General features: G+C 34.2%; 1 pseudogene; it reads right to left on the bottom strand.

The window, feature by feature from the left end:
- Nucleotides 1–890: 890 nt before the first annotated feature.
- The window catches only part of LOC149558103 (protein transport protein SEC24 A-like), a 49426-nt pseudogene continuing 31683 nt past the window's right edge, over nt 891–18633 (bottom strand).

Here is an 18633-nt window from a genome sequence, read left to right as displayed (position 1 = left end):
CTTGCGGAGCCGCTCCTTGCTGATCGCATACTTCATCACACTGTTCTTTCACTGCAGCAAATGTATTACGCAGCTCGCGTAGCTTGTTTCTTGTTTCCTCGAGAGTTTGTTTGTTGGATTCCTCCCCTTCTTTGGCCTTCTTCAGCTCCTCTTTTAGTCTCTTGTTTGTTTGTAATAATTTCTTGTTCTCTCTTTGGGCCTTAGCCAAATAGGCTTGCATGTCATCAAATGCAGATTTGACAGAGAATTTTAAGGATTGAATACGCTCTGTACGATTTCTCGCAACTGAATTGTCGTCCTCGTGTTGTGGATAAAGAGGCGCGTCATCATGAATATTCTCCGAAGCCGGAGATTCCTCCCCCCAGAGAGTCTCCGATTGTTGTCGATCCCGCTACACCGGAGATGTTGATCCACGTCGATTTCTCCGTCGGCAGTCCTTCCGGACACCCTCCGCGGTATAAAATCCTGGGGCACGAGTGGGTCGAACCAGATGATCGGGAGCTCTGTATGTCGATTCGTCAAGTTCCCGCGGCACAGTGCCCCATCGACTCATTTCTCTTTCCCTTTCGTCTCACTTTCCTTCTATAAGGGAGATCACACAGTTACGTTTACCAGGAATGATGCAACAATAACAATTCAAGTTTAGATGATAAAGTTCCGAGGTTTTTTATCAATTTGAAAAGCTATTTTGATTTATATGGAAGCAAGAGAGGGCGTATGTCTAGGCAGCCGACTAGATGGTTTGATTAGACATTAATTTGTTAATTGTTAAATAAATTAAATATGCATTTCAATTTATTTGTATTTTTAATTAAGTTGAGAGGCTTTCTACAATAAGAACATTAGTCAATGTAAACATTTAAAAATAAATTGACTTTCATCTGATTGTTTTATGATGAATTGTTTCCGCGATATCCCGCTCCACCGGCGAGAGTGGAAGTCGTGCACGTTTCTGTTCTCGTTGGCCCTATCAACTAAAAACTCGTAATTCTTTTATTATTTACACAAGTTTTTCCAACTATATAATGTCAATGTATAATTGGGAGTGTGCAGCTAACTATTTGCCAACCCATTTTCACTCGTTTTTCTTCCAGGTATGCGTGATCTTACCTGGGGCAGCCGCATCAACTCTGAACTGCAGACTAATTTTTCCTTTAAAATAACGTGACAAACAATTATAGGTGTAAAATGAAAGATTGTGGATTATCTATTTAATTTGTAACTCTACAATGGAGTGTATGATAATTGAAAGGGGCGAAAAAGCTTTAAACAAAAATCAAAATTTAACATGAAGTATTTTATTTAAAACTATTACACATCGTTAATAATCAGTTTATCTTTGAATAAGACGAAACGCTTCTTTTTAGCTCTCGGAAACGAAAAGATTCAGTTCAGACTGTTCGTTTGTAATAAAAATAAAGATACATCCATCATATTTTCAATCAGCGATGTTTCAATTGGCACATAATTTTATGTGACGCTGATTTTGGAAGGTAAAATCTTGTTTCAACTTTTCCATTTGTGGAATGGCCCTCCACAAGATAGCAACTGCTATGCTTCCAGGAACACCGATAACCATACCAAGAAAAAAGATACTGTTTATTTTCTACAAGTTGTAAGATCTTATATAAAGAAAATGTATCCCCCCACAAGATACCTGATTTAGCATAAAGAAATAGTTGTTGATTAACTATATTAAATAGATTCAACTTTAAGGACGGTCAAAAAGGCGTTAATTTTACTGTCAAAAGTCAAATCTCTAATCCGTTTACTAACAGAGCACCACAGAATTAATTTATAGCGACATTCTGTAAATTGCTACGTTTTTGAAATGTTGAAGAAAATCTTGATTAAATTAAATTAAATTCATTGAAATGGAAGCGAACAGTTTTTAATTGATCGGTTACAAGACTAAGAAGAACACTCATATATATTATCCTATACAAGTGATTCTTTACATTTGTATTTTTCTGTAGGTAATCATATCTGAATTGACTTTGGCGAAAGTAAAGAGAGACAAGATTGAAGTGAAAGAAGTTGCTTGGGAAGAGTCCAAAAGTGCACTAGTCAACAATAGATACCCACTGTTTATTTTTTACTTTTGTTTCTTTCCCAAACATAGCTTTAATATTCTACACTCAATTTAGATAAATACAAAACCCGTTGTCCCGCATTTAAAATAGGGCACAGTTTGGAGGAAATAGATGTTTATAAATATATTTTTGTATATTAGATATTGGAAATATTACTACAACATCATTTTAAAGCTCAAATTCTAAGACTAATTGATGAAGTATCAAAAGCTGATTAGAAGTTATCAGCAGTCCTAGTCACTCCTAATCGCAGACATGATTTGAAAAACATACATATATACAAAGATGTATCAACTTCTAGAGCATAAAAGGAAATAAGTATCAGATAACAGGGATTACAAAGGACTTTTTTTCTTTTAGATGGAAATCATCTCTTCGTCTACTCATATTTATTGTTATTTTACTGTTTCAAAGAATATAACGAAATTTAGTCATCTAAATCTGAAGAGATTCCTTTTAATGCAAATTATTTCTTCATTTTATAATATTCTCGTTATTTTACTGATTTCAAAGAAAATAAAATGGAACTTGATGAAATCAGCGAGTGGAAAGTATTTCAATGTTTTGTATGGTGCTACTTTCAGAAATGATGGTAGGTTGACCAATGAACCGTGGAAAGCCACTGTCCATAGTAAAATTTATTAAAAATAGACATTAGCTGAATGTTTTCATCATTCATCAGATTTCAAATCTATGCATATTGTTAGCTGAACTTCCTGCTATGTGAATGTCAAAATTTCATGTTTATGTTGGTTTAGTCCCTCAAATTTTATAGAAACTTCAAACTTACATGTCGTATCAAGAGCTTTTGCTTTAACCCCTACATTGCAGCAACATGTAACCTTCTTTACCGTTTGATTTTGTCTTGGCTATTTTTATTGGTAAATTTTTCATTGCCTAGAAGAATAAAGTCTCAAAATCTACGTTACTGCTTTAGTGCATATCTTTCCTTTTCATCCAGCACATCACTAAAGTTATGAAAGTAGTGTTCTGATTGGATGTCTGCTTTATAGACTTGCATTTCTCCCTTCAACGTAAAAATCATAAATATGCTCTTTGATATCTCCAAGACAACAGAAATTTGTAAAATAATATAATATATTAATTTTATATAAAATCCAGTAAGATCTCTTTCAATCTCTGAAATGCTTACAAATATTTAATTAAGTTTTTTTTGAGAATATTGAAAGAATTTTGTAATATTCCATTTAATAAATTAGTTATTAAATAGATATGTATTAATGATATCTTTAAATATGTAATGAACATAATTTATTTTTTCTCTTTTATTAAAGAAGAAGATTAATAAATTTTGAAGAGAGAAAGAAGACTTTACTTTATCTTTCAGATATGTTCACCTTTAAACTATATTGTGATGAGACTACATCAGTTTTGGATCAAGTATTTAATCCACCATTTAAAAAATATTATGTTGAATATTAAAACAATTATCATGTAATTGTTGAATATATAATATATTAATATTAAGTGTATTAGAAAAAATATATTTTATTAAATAAAAAAAAGAAAAAGAAAACTATAAATAATCAAGTTATTAAAAAGGGTGTAGAATCTCTTTTTCAAGATATTGGATTCAAGGAATAACCTTATGTTCTCATACACAGTTGCCACTTAAGGGTAGTGCTCCTAAAAAAATTGATCAACTCTTTATCACCTATAAAAGATTATATTCTTCAAAATTTTAAACTTTTAGAAAAATAATAAAATTAGTTATGTTTACTTGTAATACTTTTTCTCAAGTGTGAATGTAGATGTGAAATTTGTTTAATAGTTTCAAATGTATTGAATAGATATAATATTAAAGCATCCACAAATAGAGAAATGGTATCATAGTTTCAAGAGCATAAAATAATTATTTTTTAGGCTATATGTATAAATTGATCTAGGGTCTATAATTTTATTTGTCATTATTTGCATTCCATTCAAAACATATTAGTGTTTTATTTAGTTATTTTGTAGAAATATTAGATTTAGTTCAAATGTTAATAGTTTGTCTTATAAGTTAGAATTAATTTATTGATTTCACTTATAATTATTTTTGAATAATTTAGAAACATTATTTAGATGATTTTTTTAATGCCATTTGTATGAGGTAGTATCCTATTTTGAATCAAAAGAGACCGTTTTTCTATTTTTTATTCCATTTTTAAAATCCTATTTATAATTACGTAATTTAATATAGTTTCAATTAGGAGACTCCAACTTCACAAAAAAACTAATATAAACTTAATATTTTTCCTATTACTTTTTGTTACATTCTATGTTTTGAACATATTTTTTCCCCTTAATATGAATAATATAACTTGTATTACTAGTAACAATTATATTTATCTTATGATTTTAACAAGTAATGTTCTCTATTGTTTTAACTATGTAAAAAGCTATAAGACATGGATGTGCATATAGGGATGAAGTTGAAGTCTCTTTTGATGAGAATGGTTTTGAGGGTGCTTGGTTTGAAGTAGCTGTCATGGGACATTTTCATAATACTACAAAAATAAGGTATTATGTTAGATATGAGCATTTCAAAACTCATGAAGGGGTTCTAGAGCCTCTTGTGGAAGAGGTCTTTCATAAATATATGCATCCAATTCCACCTCAACTGGCATTGCCTTCAATTATAGAAGCTGACCTTCATGTCGAAGTGACTGTTGGTGGAGGGGAGTGATTGTTGATACATTTGAGTCACCTCTTAGCATTAAAGAGTTATATGAAGTATAATTCCCTGATAGTCATACTCTACGACCATTTTTACACTCCCAACTACAACTAGCACAAGAATGGGTTGGAGGTTGATGATTCCAGCACAATCATATTGAACAACTCACAATATTTTTGTATTGAGATTAATTATCTGGTAAATAATTTTGAGTACTTTTTGTCTTTGAACTGAAAACTACTATTTGAAGTATTCTTGAATTCCTCACTATTTCTTTTTCTACTAAAATCAAGTATGTTTGAAATCCATTCAACTACTTGTTAAATAATGTGCTTAACTTCAATTTTGTTTTATATATTTAATTAGTAATTTTTATTTTTTGTTGGATATTTAATTTGATTCTTCTATCAATTATTAAAATTATATTTGTAAGTTTTTTTTTTCTTAATTAGAAGGAACAAGACTTGCTAGTTTCTAGAACATGTTGGAGAACATAAACTCTCGACTTCGACAAGCATTCCCTCAAAATGTAGATATAAGCTTTGGAGGTAATGTTAGAGTAAATAATTAATTTATTAACTATTTATTCTATTTACTTAAGTTTACTTAGATAAATGCATTTAGTCTTTAGTTGTCATCTATAAGTTTCTGACAAGTTGTTGACAACACGGGAGTTTGTCCCTACCTAAGTCATACTTATCCTCTCACCTTGATCGAGGATATTCCACCTTTTTTGGACATATGCTTAGTTGTCACACTTATCTCCTAACATCTTCTAGCTTCTTCTAGAAGCTTCCTTGAGGCTTCTATATTCTGGCTCTCACTTTGTATTTCATAAGTATTTTAACATATTGTATAGAAATACATTTTCCTTATTTGCAATATCTTCTCTCTCATGTCCATTTAGTGTTTTCCCAAGCTCTTGCTCCTTCCTTCTATGGTTTCTCTTCGATTGTCTACTTGTATGCAGGTGATGTTGGTGCACTAAAGTTGGATTTCATCAACTTCTACATGTTATCAGAGCCTCCTTACTGATTCTCTATTGAAGGATTTTTGAAGCCACGATTCACAAACACAAACCCTAGTTTGTTTGCGCATTTTTCTTCAATCAGGGTGAGGAGAAAATTTTTTAGGGCCCTTTGGGCCTAAATGGACACTGCCATTGAGTTTAGAAGGCCTTCAAGAATCTAAAAATTTTTTTGGCCCTCTATAGGCAACTGTACGGACAAATAGAGTGATTTTTTTTTTTTAAAGTTATTTTTTGTAGCTCCACTAGTGCTCTGTTGGGTGACAACCATTGTGGCGACATTAGGTGTAATGCTCCGCCAAGGGATCCAAAGAATTAATCTAAAATTTCACTAAGTTTGCCAAACAAATTTTTATTTTTAAATGTAAAAGTAGAACCATTCATAGCATTCACAGAAGCAATAGTAACATCCAACTGAAAGTAAACATAAAATAACATAACAGATTACATTCTTTAAAGATCCCTTAACGTTGAATCACATCTAATCATAACCATTCATCTAACATCACATCTTTATGAAATAACAATGATACATCCAATGTTCTTAAACAATATACAAGAGTCCTTTTTGTAATTATATTTTAGATTACTCAATCATCCACTATACATGTTACAAGGTATGAAAGGCTTAAAAGAATAAACATCTGTCTAAATAAAGTACATCAACATCCAATATTAGTCAATGATGCAATTAAAGTAAATGAAACCACATGTCATACATGATACATCATCACCAAAGATATAAACATCCATCATAAAAGATAACCATATATCACAAACATAAATAACTAAGTGCACGATTCCTCCCAACTGTTAATAGCATCATTAGACCATCGTGGATCCTAGCCATCCCTCTATGCATAACATTCCAAATCACCGAAGAGATCATCAGTATTAACATAGTAGGAATGTCACTCCTAAATCATACTACATCATATGCAGAAAGTAATCTAACATATGCAGATCATCAATGTGAGAAACATACCAGTAAATACATCCATCATAAGGTATATCATCTATCATAATGATCCAAGACCGAAATGAAGATAAATACCAACCAAGAATACTCCAGCCATGGTGTCTCAGATGGATCTCAAATTATAAGAGTGATAAAACACTACTACCCGAGCGCGTGGAACCTAAGTGGTCCACTCCCACTATGCTGAGGAGATAAACTCAAGTCCCATACAGGCTATCAAAATCACATAGCATAAATCTCTATAAGTCCATTAATCCTAAAAGTATACTAACTCAAAGGAATCCAATCACAAAATTTACATCTAATTCTCAGAGGCACAACAATAAGTACACCACTAGAGCTACACAAAATCTATAGAGGAGACTTAGGCTACATACTAAGGAGTGTCATCACATGGTTTCTTGAGTTACCCTGGACTGGTCTCTCACTAGACCCCGGACCCTCAAGCGTTGAGTTACCTTGGACTGGTTACTCTGAACCTGAGACCCTCAATGTGGCACATGTGGAAACCAAGAAGCCCTCTCAAGAAGATGAGGCACTTCTCCTATCCTTAGTCTATACAAGCACTCAAGGCATGGGTGGTTCAAATATCTCTAACTTATCTTTTTAGTGTGTTTCCCCCCATAAATTTTAATGACTAGATTATCACTTATTACATAACTTGCATTAGGTGACCCTGGTATTGCGCACTTTGGGCCCCGGACCCCTATGCAATCCACTCCCATAGTCATGTACCTAGACAACCTCTCCTAAGCACATAGATCCATAGTTGTGTCCCATACCACAACACTCATAAAGATCAAACTCGGTTCCTTAACAGACAATCTAATAATAAGATGGTTCTCCCATCCAAAAACACATAAAAGCACCACAAAATAAACCTCATAAATATAATCTCCAATATGAATTCACAATATCCATTAGTTCTCAGCAAGCAACCAAAATATATCTTAAAATCATACTGATCGAAGACTCCAAAATGGTTGAGTCAAACATGTCACAACATGACATCATCAAGAAATAAATCAACATTTCAGTCCCATCATGGCGACTGAAAATTAATCCAAGGATAACTAATTGATGACTCAAAAATGATTAGCTCAAGTGTCTCATACACATACATCTTAGCTTCACACATGCAGACTGATAAATAATAACAATTAGTAAATACAAACATTTCATAGAGCATACGATCACATTACCATGGTTGGGTTTAGAAAGATTGAGACCTAATAAGATCAACATGCCATCACATCTCATAACCCCCAAGCCTCTAGTAACAACCTAAGATTGGTCAACACTAGTCAACCCAAAACCCAAAACAAGAAGCATATAGAATACACAGTGCAAACACATGTTTTGGTTTACTAAAATCACATAGCTGAATAATGTGTAGAGGTTTTCAGTTTTCATTTCAAGTATACTTCAAGTGTCTAAGTTTCATCATTTGACCTACAAGTCAACCCATTTGTTCCCCGATAGCATTATCGTTCCATTATTAAGAATTACATTCTAAGAATAACTTAAGAAAAAATATTTACTCATTAAACTGATCATCACTGACCTTTAATTAAATGTTCTCTTTATTTAACTATGATCCATATTCTAATTGATTAACTCTTCTTTAATGTTACTTCAACTTTCAACATAAATCAAGGATCTTATTCATTAAATTATAAGAGAGCCAATTATCAATCTTCAAATAAGAAGATTATAACTTTATAGAAATGATCAATTAAGTCAATCAATTAACGTAGGTTCACAATCCATGACCCTTTTTGTCATTCTAATAATACTTAATTAAAACTTAATTAAATATTACTAAAATTTAAGTCTTTTAATTTTAATCATTATAATAACTAAATCATCACTAACAACCACTAAAGTATCTAAAGTCATTATTCAAGTCATTAGAATAAGACTTATCAACTTCGATGTAGATACTTAACAACTCCACTAAAAGAATTAATATTAGCATATCAATTAAAACTTTATTACATAACTTAATTATTAATTAAATTTAATTAACTCTAATTAATTAATTTAATTAATAATTACAAATCCAATTCTCTAATATTAATAATGAATTGTTAATATTTAATAACAAGTTATATTGGAAATCTTATTAATAAAGCTATAATGACCACCTTCGTCATTCTATCAATGAAAACTAACTTTTCCTTGACAAACTCATATTATTGATAATCATTCAGTTGAACCGCATTTGATTCAACTAATTATCAATCAACTATATTTCATTCCATTAACATTAGGATTAGTAATAGTTTAATAACTAATAACAAGTTAAAATTAATCTATGATAGTAGATTCTTTATTATTTTTGCTAACAACAATGTCACTAGTAAATTAAATATAACTTCCTTAAGAATCGTTCCCCGGATAAGATTTACCAATAATCAATAGGTAATCATTTGTCCAAAATAATCTTTGATGATTCTAAGTATAATGATCGCCAACTTAATTAATCACAATTTCATTCATGATAACATGACTTCATTTCCATTGTATTTTTTCCCCCCTTAATTTGATCTCAACTAAATTCTTAATACTATACTTCAATTATTAACTAATCTCAATTAGATTAAACTTAATTGAATTAATTAATAATTATATAAACTTATCTATACTATCTTTCATTGATAATTTGTCAAACTTAACAATTATTAATAAATAATAACTCACTAATAATTTCAATATTCAATTATAATGATCGATATTCGAACCAATCAATGAATAACAACTAAATCATTAATATCTCTTTTCTTTTAATTTTTTCTCACTTAAAAATCCATTTACTTAAATTGACTAATAATTAATTACACTTTTTCTACGATTAACTAATCTTAATTAAATTAGATTAGTTAATAAATCATATAAAACTAGTGCATAAAAATAAAATTCTACTAAGGGAAGATTGCAATAATATCTTTAATTCATTCCATGCTTTGATATATTATTTTTGTGAAGTTTGAGCATAAAGAACTCTTGGTTATGAGAAATGGAGAAATATTTGTCCTTGAATAAAATAGTCCCAGTACGAGGGCCATATCTCCCTAATGAACCGTTGGATTGGGTTGAAATTAAGATATGTTGGAGAGGGCCAAGTTGCGCTAATGCTGACTAGAGCGATTGAATAAATTCGATCACGATAAAAAGTTATGAATGACTGAGTTTGGGTCTATCCAAGGGGCAGCGACATGGCAGTTTGTAATGAATTAAGAATTTCTCCTAAAAGGTAATTGTTCTCTAAATTTATCCATTCATCCATCTAATAGGTTTGTCTGTACACATCTGAAAATATAATTTGATAGAAAGATTACATCTAACCATTCAAATTTTCAACTTAGAATTTCTATTTTAATTTCAAATCTTGTCTATCTAATTTCACAATATAAATTTGAACCCAAACCCGGTTCAGATCTAATTTCTTTCTTAAATTGAAGCTATGGTTTTGTAATGAGTTCTCTATTGATTTCTTCACACAAGGAGAGAATCAACATGCAAATTTGAATTAAACATTCATCACAAGAATTATCCAAGCAGTGATCTAGCAGACACGATGAAGACAGGAAGAGAAAGAGTGCAAAGGGAATATGCGAATATCACAAGTGCACCTGGACACTGATGCTAATTTGCCTTGCCTTAGAAGTCCATAAAAAATATTTTCCTTCTCCAACATTCACAATTCCTCCATGATCCAAACCAACAGAAGTTCCCATGTGACTAGAAGTGTTTGTAGAAGCATACGAGCATGTAGAAACATATGAGCATGTAGAAGCATATGAGCTTCTCAAATGCATGTAAGCTTTGAAGCTTGTCCAAACACACTAGGAAAGCCTCTATTTAAAGGCCTCTAAGATGCATCTAGAATGTCTCTAGAAACAACTAGAAGATACGAATGAAAACTAAGCACGAGTCTACTCCAACCTTCTAGATAAGTCATAAGGTTATAGACACCATGTGCTCAAATAATATGCTAACTCTTAAGTGTAGACAACTTGTGCATACTTAGAGTGCAAACTTCTATGTTGTCTACATGACAACTCCCGAGAATTTGCAAACTCCTAAATATTAAAATAATGCACATTAATTAATATAATATTTACTTTACTCTTTCCAGTTTAATTTAATTTTTTAAAATCTCATGCACTAACTTTAATGATTCCACTTATTCTTATCTTAATATATTTATATTTTAATCACATGAAATCTAGAATCTTTTATTAATTTTAATATATTTTCCACTTTTTAATTTCATTTTTGAAACTTAATTGCTAAAATATTTATTAACTTTAATAATAATATTATTTAGTCATTTATTTAAAAATGAACTCTAAATATATTACTATTAAATAAATATTATCACATTTCAACTTTAAAATTATAACTTTTATCTTCAAATTTAATTATTTTATTTAATTAATTTCTCAATTAATTAAATAAAATAAATATTAAAATATCATATTAATTTTTCATTAAATTAAACCATTAATTAAATCTTTTAATTAGGCTTAATTAATAGAAAATACATCAAAGACTCACAAGGTAAAATACGAAATTTTATCATAGCCAAAATACATACAAAATCAAACCAAGGGTTAATATCATGAATTATGTCATCCAACATATTCAGAGGGTACTCAACTCATATACTTGTCCTAATTTTCAATTAGAACAAATGGCTTAAAGGGTTGGGATTTGGACTTGAGAATTATCTCCCCTCTCTTATCATTGAGATAATGTGATAGGGTACGCTCATCTTGGCAATTTAGGGAAGTCGAAACCCGGTACCTACAACTTGTGTAAAAACCATGCATGTACAAGCACAATATATACTAAACTAAACAGGCAATGGCAGGAAGTGGTGCATTGTGTAGATCCTGACTAGCAGGTGACTACGACTCCCTTCCTTAATCACATCAGACACGCCATACATAAGAAACACGCACACCATACACATGCAAGTATGGGGTAAGTATCCATAAAAAAACACATATGATAATAAATCATCTTACTAATCATCATTAATAACTACAAACACTAAAAATATCATCATACATACATGAAATGTAAAGTCTAAGTGATCTCATCACATATCAACTGAATCCATAGCACAATATCTGATAGTCTCAAAACAATGTTGCTAACTATCAACATGAGACTAGCCCCAAAGAGCTCGACAATGACAACAAAAATGCGACCTAGGGGTAAGCACTACATTACGGCTCGATTGCCACCAGTGGGCCATGCCAGTACCGCCCACCACCCACCTCCATCAGTTCTACGACTATTTCTTCCACTACATGGCTACCTACACTAGGGTTTTTCCACCTACGCTCCACTCATTTGGTCTTAACTGCTCATGCTCCACTCTTTGCACAATCAGCCTGTGTGGAGTCTTATTTGACGCTTGGCACTATGTGGGGGTGACACATGGCATGGGTGACATGGTGGCACTTTGCCACATGGAATCTGCCACATCACCTGCCACATGGAATTTTTTTGTTATGATAGTTAGGAAGCCATCAAATTTTTTGCAGTAAAGTGCTGACGTTAGCATGAGGTTAGAACTACATCATCAGTCCTCCAACAGCTCTCCTGGGTCCTTTTTGAGCTACAATTAGTTTGTTGGCCATATCTTGAGCATACAGAGGTATTTTTCCAATCCAAAAGAAGCACCAAAGAGCTAGTTCTAAGATGGAGATATTGGTGTAGGTATTTTTAGGTTTTGATGTAGTTTTGTGGCCCATTCTTTTATCAAAGTCTGAAGTTCTATTTTTTACTCTGGCAAGCTTTTCTTTTGCATCCCATCTCCATTTTTTTAAAACATTAGATTTTTGGAAAGTTGATTCTATCTACATTTTAGAAATGATGTCATTTCCTTCAGATTCTACCCCATGCTCTTTCTATTATGCTTTTAGCATTTTTCCTCTATGGTGGATATCTTGGGTGTTATAGGTCCAAGGATCATTTTCTTGGCATGTGATCCTTTGTTTTGAGCTATACTATCTTTTTTATCAGCTTATTTTCTTTTCTGATCATTGTATCTATCATTTGTAAGTATCTTTATGTATACACACTGAGATAAAGTGCCACTCTTGCATTTTGGGTTTAGGAATATTGTTTTGAGACAATTGTACTTGCACTAGTTTATAAAGCACCATGGGGGGATAGTTGTTGCCATTTTGTGCTCTCTTCCTTTGTTAAGTGAGTGTCCCTTCTATGACATTAGCCCCATGTAGAGTCAGTGACCATGTCTTTATGAGTGTTTGTACCTCTTTAACTCTCTCGTCATTCTTGGTTCTTTTTACAGGAGACTTTGGCCCACCTTTTCAGTTGCTTGTCATCTCACCCCATCTATATTAAGGTTGAGTTATTCTATTGTTCTAATGTTCCTTGATTCAATGGTTTGTTAGTGTGAGCTATGTATTTAGTACTTGATCCTATATACTAGGCAATTGTAGTGGCTAGCTACCTATGCATTTCGGTGAGATGGATCATCTACCATATAGACACGCACAGTTCGTGCCTTCCTCTTCCATGCAAGTTCTTCAGATCAGTAGTTTCTTTCTGATGATAGAGTTACGACTTCTTCATGCTTCAGTGATGCTCTTCATGATAACTTTTTGTTGCTGATTCACGAACCAAAAATAGGGGAAAATCAAGGGTTTGCGTGAATCTGATCTTCATGATCGATTCCAAGCACCAGAAGTGAATATGAGACAAGGAAGAACACTCCACCACCTCGACCTATCTATCTACCTAGTTAGAGTGATTTAATGGAACCACTTCTGTCTTCTCAAGGCCCTGTTTTAGTTAACAATTAGATTTCATGGTACCAAAAAGCTATATTTGTATCGAATTTTCTTCAGATCCCCATGATTGTTCCTTGTAGAGCCTTGATGGTGGTGGTTGTAGGACAATTTTGGAGGAAAAATCTTAGTTATGCCTGCACTATAAAGGAAAATTTTGTAAAGGTCGGACCCTTCTCTATTTTTTATCTGTTGTTGCTCTACAATTTTAGTGTAAAACTCCCTTTGCCTCTGAACTATATGATTCTCTACTTTATCTCCTTCAGCCATTGGTATGAAAGTGCAAGAACTCTTTACCTTTGCCATTGTTTTGTGGAAGTCTGTAATCTACATGATTGTATCTCTTCTAGCCTATGAATGATAATATAAGTGAATCTCTCTTTCCTTGTTTCATTCATCTTTGTCTTCTGATCTGCATGTGATTATTAGATTAAGGAAAGCCTGAATGTGTATATCCTTAGTTTCATTCTAGTTCAATAGTGCATATATGGATAGAGATTGGTCTGAACACTCTATTTTGGTGCATCACCTCTTTAGATTAGATTAGGTAGATTTTTTTTCATGCTCTCCTTCTCCCTTTTCCTCTCTAAGAGTAGTTAGGTGCATCCTGATAGTAAGAGGAAGTTGGCCTTCTCCGAAGACTCAACCTCACAATTCAACTCCCACAACTTGGAGGTTGTTTCCATGTTTCACTAGGTTATCCTCATGCATAGGATTTGGACAAGGGTGCAAACCTAAGTGACAATAGTTTTTGGCATGCTCAGTGGGACACTGGTAAGAAGATTTAAAGTTCCCTGGTTAGCCAATTGATCCTAATACACTAAGAATTTGGGTATTATTCTTAGTTCCATTAGCCTTTGGAGGCATACAATCAAACACCATGGCAACTCTAGTGCAAATCTACTGGTTTCAAGCAGAAACGATGCTGGTATGTAAAGATCACCTTTGATCTTTTTGTGATTTTCAAGTTTTTTATGAAATTGTAGCATTTATGAAAACTTTGTTATGGATTCATTTCATAGAAATAATCATTATTCCCCCTCGTATCATGAAATTTTTTTCCCTTAGCCCTCATATTGCCAATTTCAATCTCCACCCCAAGCTATTTGTAGCCAAGCTACTCAAAATGTTGACCCTCCCACTGCCTCTACTCCATTAGTCCCAATGTCCTTAATTGAAGAACTTACAGATATTTTGTTGGGATTCTAAAGAAGGATGGATTCATGGGATAGGAAGATGGATGAACGAGATGAGCAGTTATCAGCTTGGGATAGACAGTTTGAGGAGTTTGATGGGTAGCTTGATGAGGTTGCGAGGCAACAAGAACTTAACAGACAATAGGAGGAGATGGTCTATCTCCAACAAGAAGAAGAAGAGAGGGAGAAACAGAGACATTTTGATGAGAAACTTGCAAGACAAGTTGTTGCAGCAAGAGGGCAGGAAATGAGGCTCCAGTCAGCCCATTTTCAAGCCAAGGAGGTAGATACCCCCCTCTCTCCAAAATATATCATCCCAAGCTTTAGGAAGCCCCCTCCCTTACAAGAGCCTATTATTGTAGCCCCTCCATCCCCTGTAAGAGAGAGTTGGACTAGTCATGAAGCCCCCGGGCCTATTACTATTAGATTATTTCCAAGTGGGCCAATTGTATGGACTTTAGATAGTTCAAATATGGAGTTTTAGGAGAGTAAGTCCAAACTCACAAAGATTCCATGTGAGGAGTTGCAGTCTACTAAGGAGAACAAAGAGGAGGCTACTAAGCCAAAGGAAGAGGACCCAACCCTCTTATCTGAAGAGCTTCCCTCTTTTGTTGAGGAAGAAGAAGAAGACAATAAGTCTATTCCTCCTCTTAAGGAGCAAGTCATGGTTTTTGAGCCCTTGCCAGTGAATGAGGATCTACTACTAGGGAAGGAAGATGATCATTTTCTGCAAAGAATAGTCCTCTATGATGTGGAGGATGGAAAAGAAGGCCTCAAGGATAGTTTTGTCCTTGAGGAGGAATATGCTAACATGCATGAGGTTTTTTCCCGACCTATGCATATCTTTGAAACTACAATGGAGGAGATCAATGATGAGGATGATCTTTTGGATGAGTTGGATGCTCTCTAATCTTCCATGTATATTGAATTAGTATCTCCTATATATGAGGAGCATGTTCCACAATAGCAACAAGTGGAAGGTCACACTATACCAGTAGATCCAAAGGAAGTGGTTCATGGGTAGCATGAACAAGATGTGGAAAAAAATCAAGAGGAGCCACTTCCAAACCAGTTGAAGACTATCGTTGTAGAGCATAGTCAAGTGGTCAAGGATGATTCCTATGGCCCTACACCATCAAGAGGATACCCTATAAGGTATCTAGCTCTAGAACAAATCAGCAAGTTGCCCCTAGTCATGTTCACTCCAGAGCATGAGGAAGATTATCACAAGGAGGAGGAGGTATGTTTTGCTCCACAAGGACCCCCCTTAGTGTTGGAAAGCTTCATTGTTTTCAACATTGGGAAGGAGATATTTCATGCAGCAGTATGCTTGTCATACTTGCTGATCCATTTAATTGCCCCTTTGTATGAGGGAATAAATCAACTAGTGAGGAAGGGCAACTATTTCAGCAAACTAGTCAATGGGTTTATTTGACCCCTCTCTTTGTAAATATTTGTACATATTAGAGTAGTTTTTCTTTCTGTTGGTTTCCTATTTTCCAAGAAGTGCACAAGCATAGGGTTGTCTCTTTCTGAGACAACAAGTCTTGAAATTTTGGAAGGTTGCAGAGAGGTTTTGGTTCTAGTTGCAGAGACAGGGGTTTTAGGGTTTCCCTCTCAGAGGTAGGGTTAGGGTTTCATGGTGTGCATAGGATCTACACATTTTTTACTATGTAGCTCAATGGATGCTTCAGGCCACTGGTCTTATGCATAGCAGGCTTGCATCCCCTATGAGTTTCCAGAAATGTTACCCATTTTTCCCTCCCCACCAAAATATTTGAATTTTGAATGTTGCCCCATCCAATGGTTACTCACCAAATTTAATGATATTTTAATGCCCGGGGTATTTTAATATTTTGCCCCGTTGATGTGCAACTTTCCTCGCCATCAGATCTTGCTAGATTTATGGCAAGCGCTTCCCCGCAAGATATAGATGCAAGTGTTTTAAGTATTGCGGGCAAGCCCTTTTGCACTGAGTGGTAGGTGGGTCTGTCTTCCTTTGACCAGCCGCAAAGGTGCAATTTTTTATCTATCGCCAGATCTTCCCAAATCGACGATCACCACACGCCCGCAAGATAAAGATGTAAGGGAATTAAGTCATACGAGAATGCCCCCTTCTAACATGTTAAAAACATAACGTCACACAAGGTCTTTGTCAAGTTTCAACGCACAAGTTACGGGCACTGTTGGATCTCCCCAGATCAAGGTTTGGTGCTTTCCTGCTTTATAAAGATGCAAGGGCTTTAATTATTGTGGGCGTGCACCCTGGAGACAGCTGTCCCAAATGACATCATGGGCCCACTCTTCTCATAGGGTGATGCTTGAAAGATTCTCGTTGTCTGATTCAAGCAGATCTGTGATTGAGGCTTTTTCGCAAGGTCAAGATGCATGCAAGATAAATATTGTGGGGAAGTTCCTTGCTACCACGTGTTTTTGCGAGGCCAATTTTTTTGGGGGTCGCCGAGTGGATACCAGTTGTTATCCAGTGAGGTATGGATTGTTGAGGTGGTGCTGAGTGTGATGGGCCTGGGGCAAGAACAAGCATAGAATATAGAGGATCTTCTCAATATTTGATGTCATAGGATCAACGATCAGGGCATTTCTGCATTATCAAGATGTGAAGAAGTTAAATATTATGAGAAAGCAAGTGGTGGACACATGTCTTGGTGGCTTGGGTAACATTGATAGTTAAAGAGCTAGCAGTTATGTTGTGGTTGTCGTGGTTAGGGTTAGGATGGCATGGTTAGTAATAAAGGACGTGGTCAAACTCATGAAGACCTACAAGGTGGCAAAAGTATAAAGGATTGTTGGTCCACGTGGCTCATCTCATTGCCAAGATAGGTTGACTTGCTGACCCTACTGATTCACAAACCAAAACCAAGGGAAAATCAAGGATTTTGCATGGATCTAATCTTCATGATCAATTCCAACCACCATAAGTGAATAGGAGACAAGGAAGAACACTCTACCACCTTGACATATCTATCTACCTAGTCAGAGCGATTTAATGGTGCCACTTCTGTCTTCTCAAGGCCTTGTTTTAGTTAGCAATCAGATTTGATGGTACCAAAATGCTATATTCATATTAGATTTTCTTCAGATCCCCATGATTTTTCTTGGCAGAGCCTTGATGGCGGTGGTTGTAGGACAATTTTGGAGGGAAAATCTCAGTTATGCCTGCACTATAAAGGCTAATTTTGTAAATTTTGTAAAGGTCAGACCCTTCTCTATTTTTTCTCTACTATTGCTCTACAATTTTAATGTAAAACTCCCTTTGCCTCTAAACTATATAATTCTCTACTTTATCTCCTTCAGCCATTTGTATGAAAGTGCAATAACTCTTTTCCTTTTCCATTATTTTGTAGAAGTCTATAATTTGCATGACTGTATCTCTTTTGGACTGTGAATGATAATATAAGTGAATCTCTCTTTCCTTGTTTCATTCATCTTGGTCTTCTGATCTGCATGTGAGTATTAGATTAAAGAAAGCCTGAATGTGTATATCGTTAGTTTCATTCTTGTTAATAGTGCATATATGGGCAGAGATTCTTTTGAACACTCTATTTTGGTGCATCACCTCTTTAGATTAGATTAGGTAGATTTTCTTTCATGCTCTCCTTCTCCCTTTTCCTCTCCAAGAGTAGTTAGGTGCATCCTGATAGTAAGAGGAATTCGACCTTCTTCGAAGACTCAACCTCACAGTTCAAGTCCCATAGCTTGGAGGTTGTTTCCATGTTTCACTAGGTTGTCCTCATGCATAGGCTTTGGACAAGGGTGCAAACCTAAGTGACAACAAGAACCTTATTAATTTGAGTCTTTATTATA

Source organism: Cupressus sempervirens, chromosome 5 (genome assembly GCF_028749045.1).
Source record: "Cupressus sempervirens isolate cs-2001-9-10 chromosome 5, ASM2874904v1, whole genome shotgun sequence".
NCBI classification, from domain to species: domain Eukaryota; kingdom Viridiplantae; phylum Streptophyta; class Pinopsida; order Cupressales; family Cupressaceae; genus Cupressus; species Cupressus sempervirens.
Note: the sequence above shows the minus strand (reverse complement) of the source record. Positions and strands in the feature narration are given on the sequence as shown.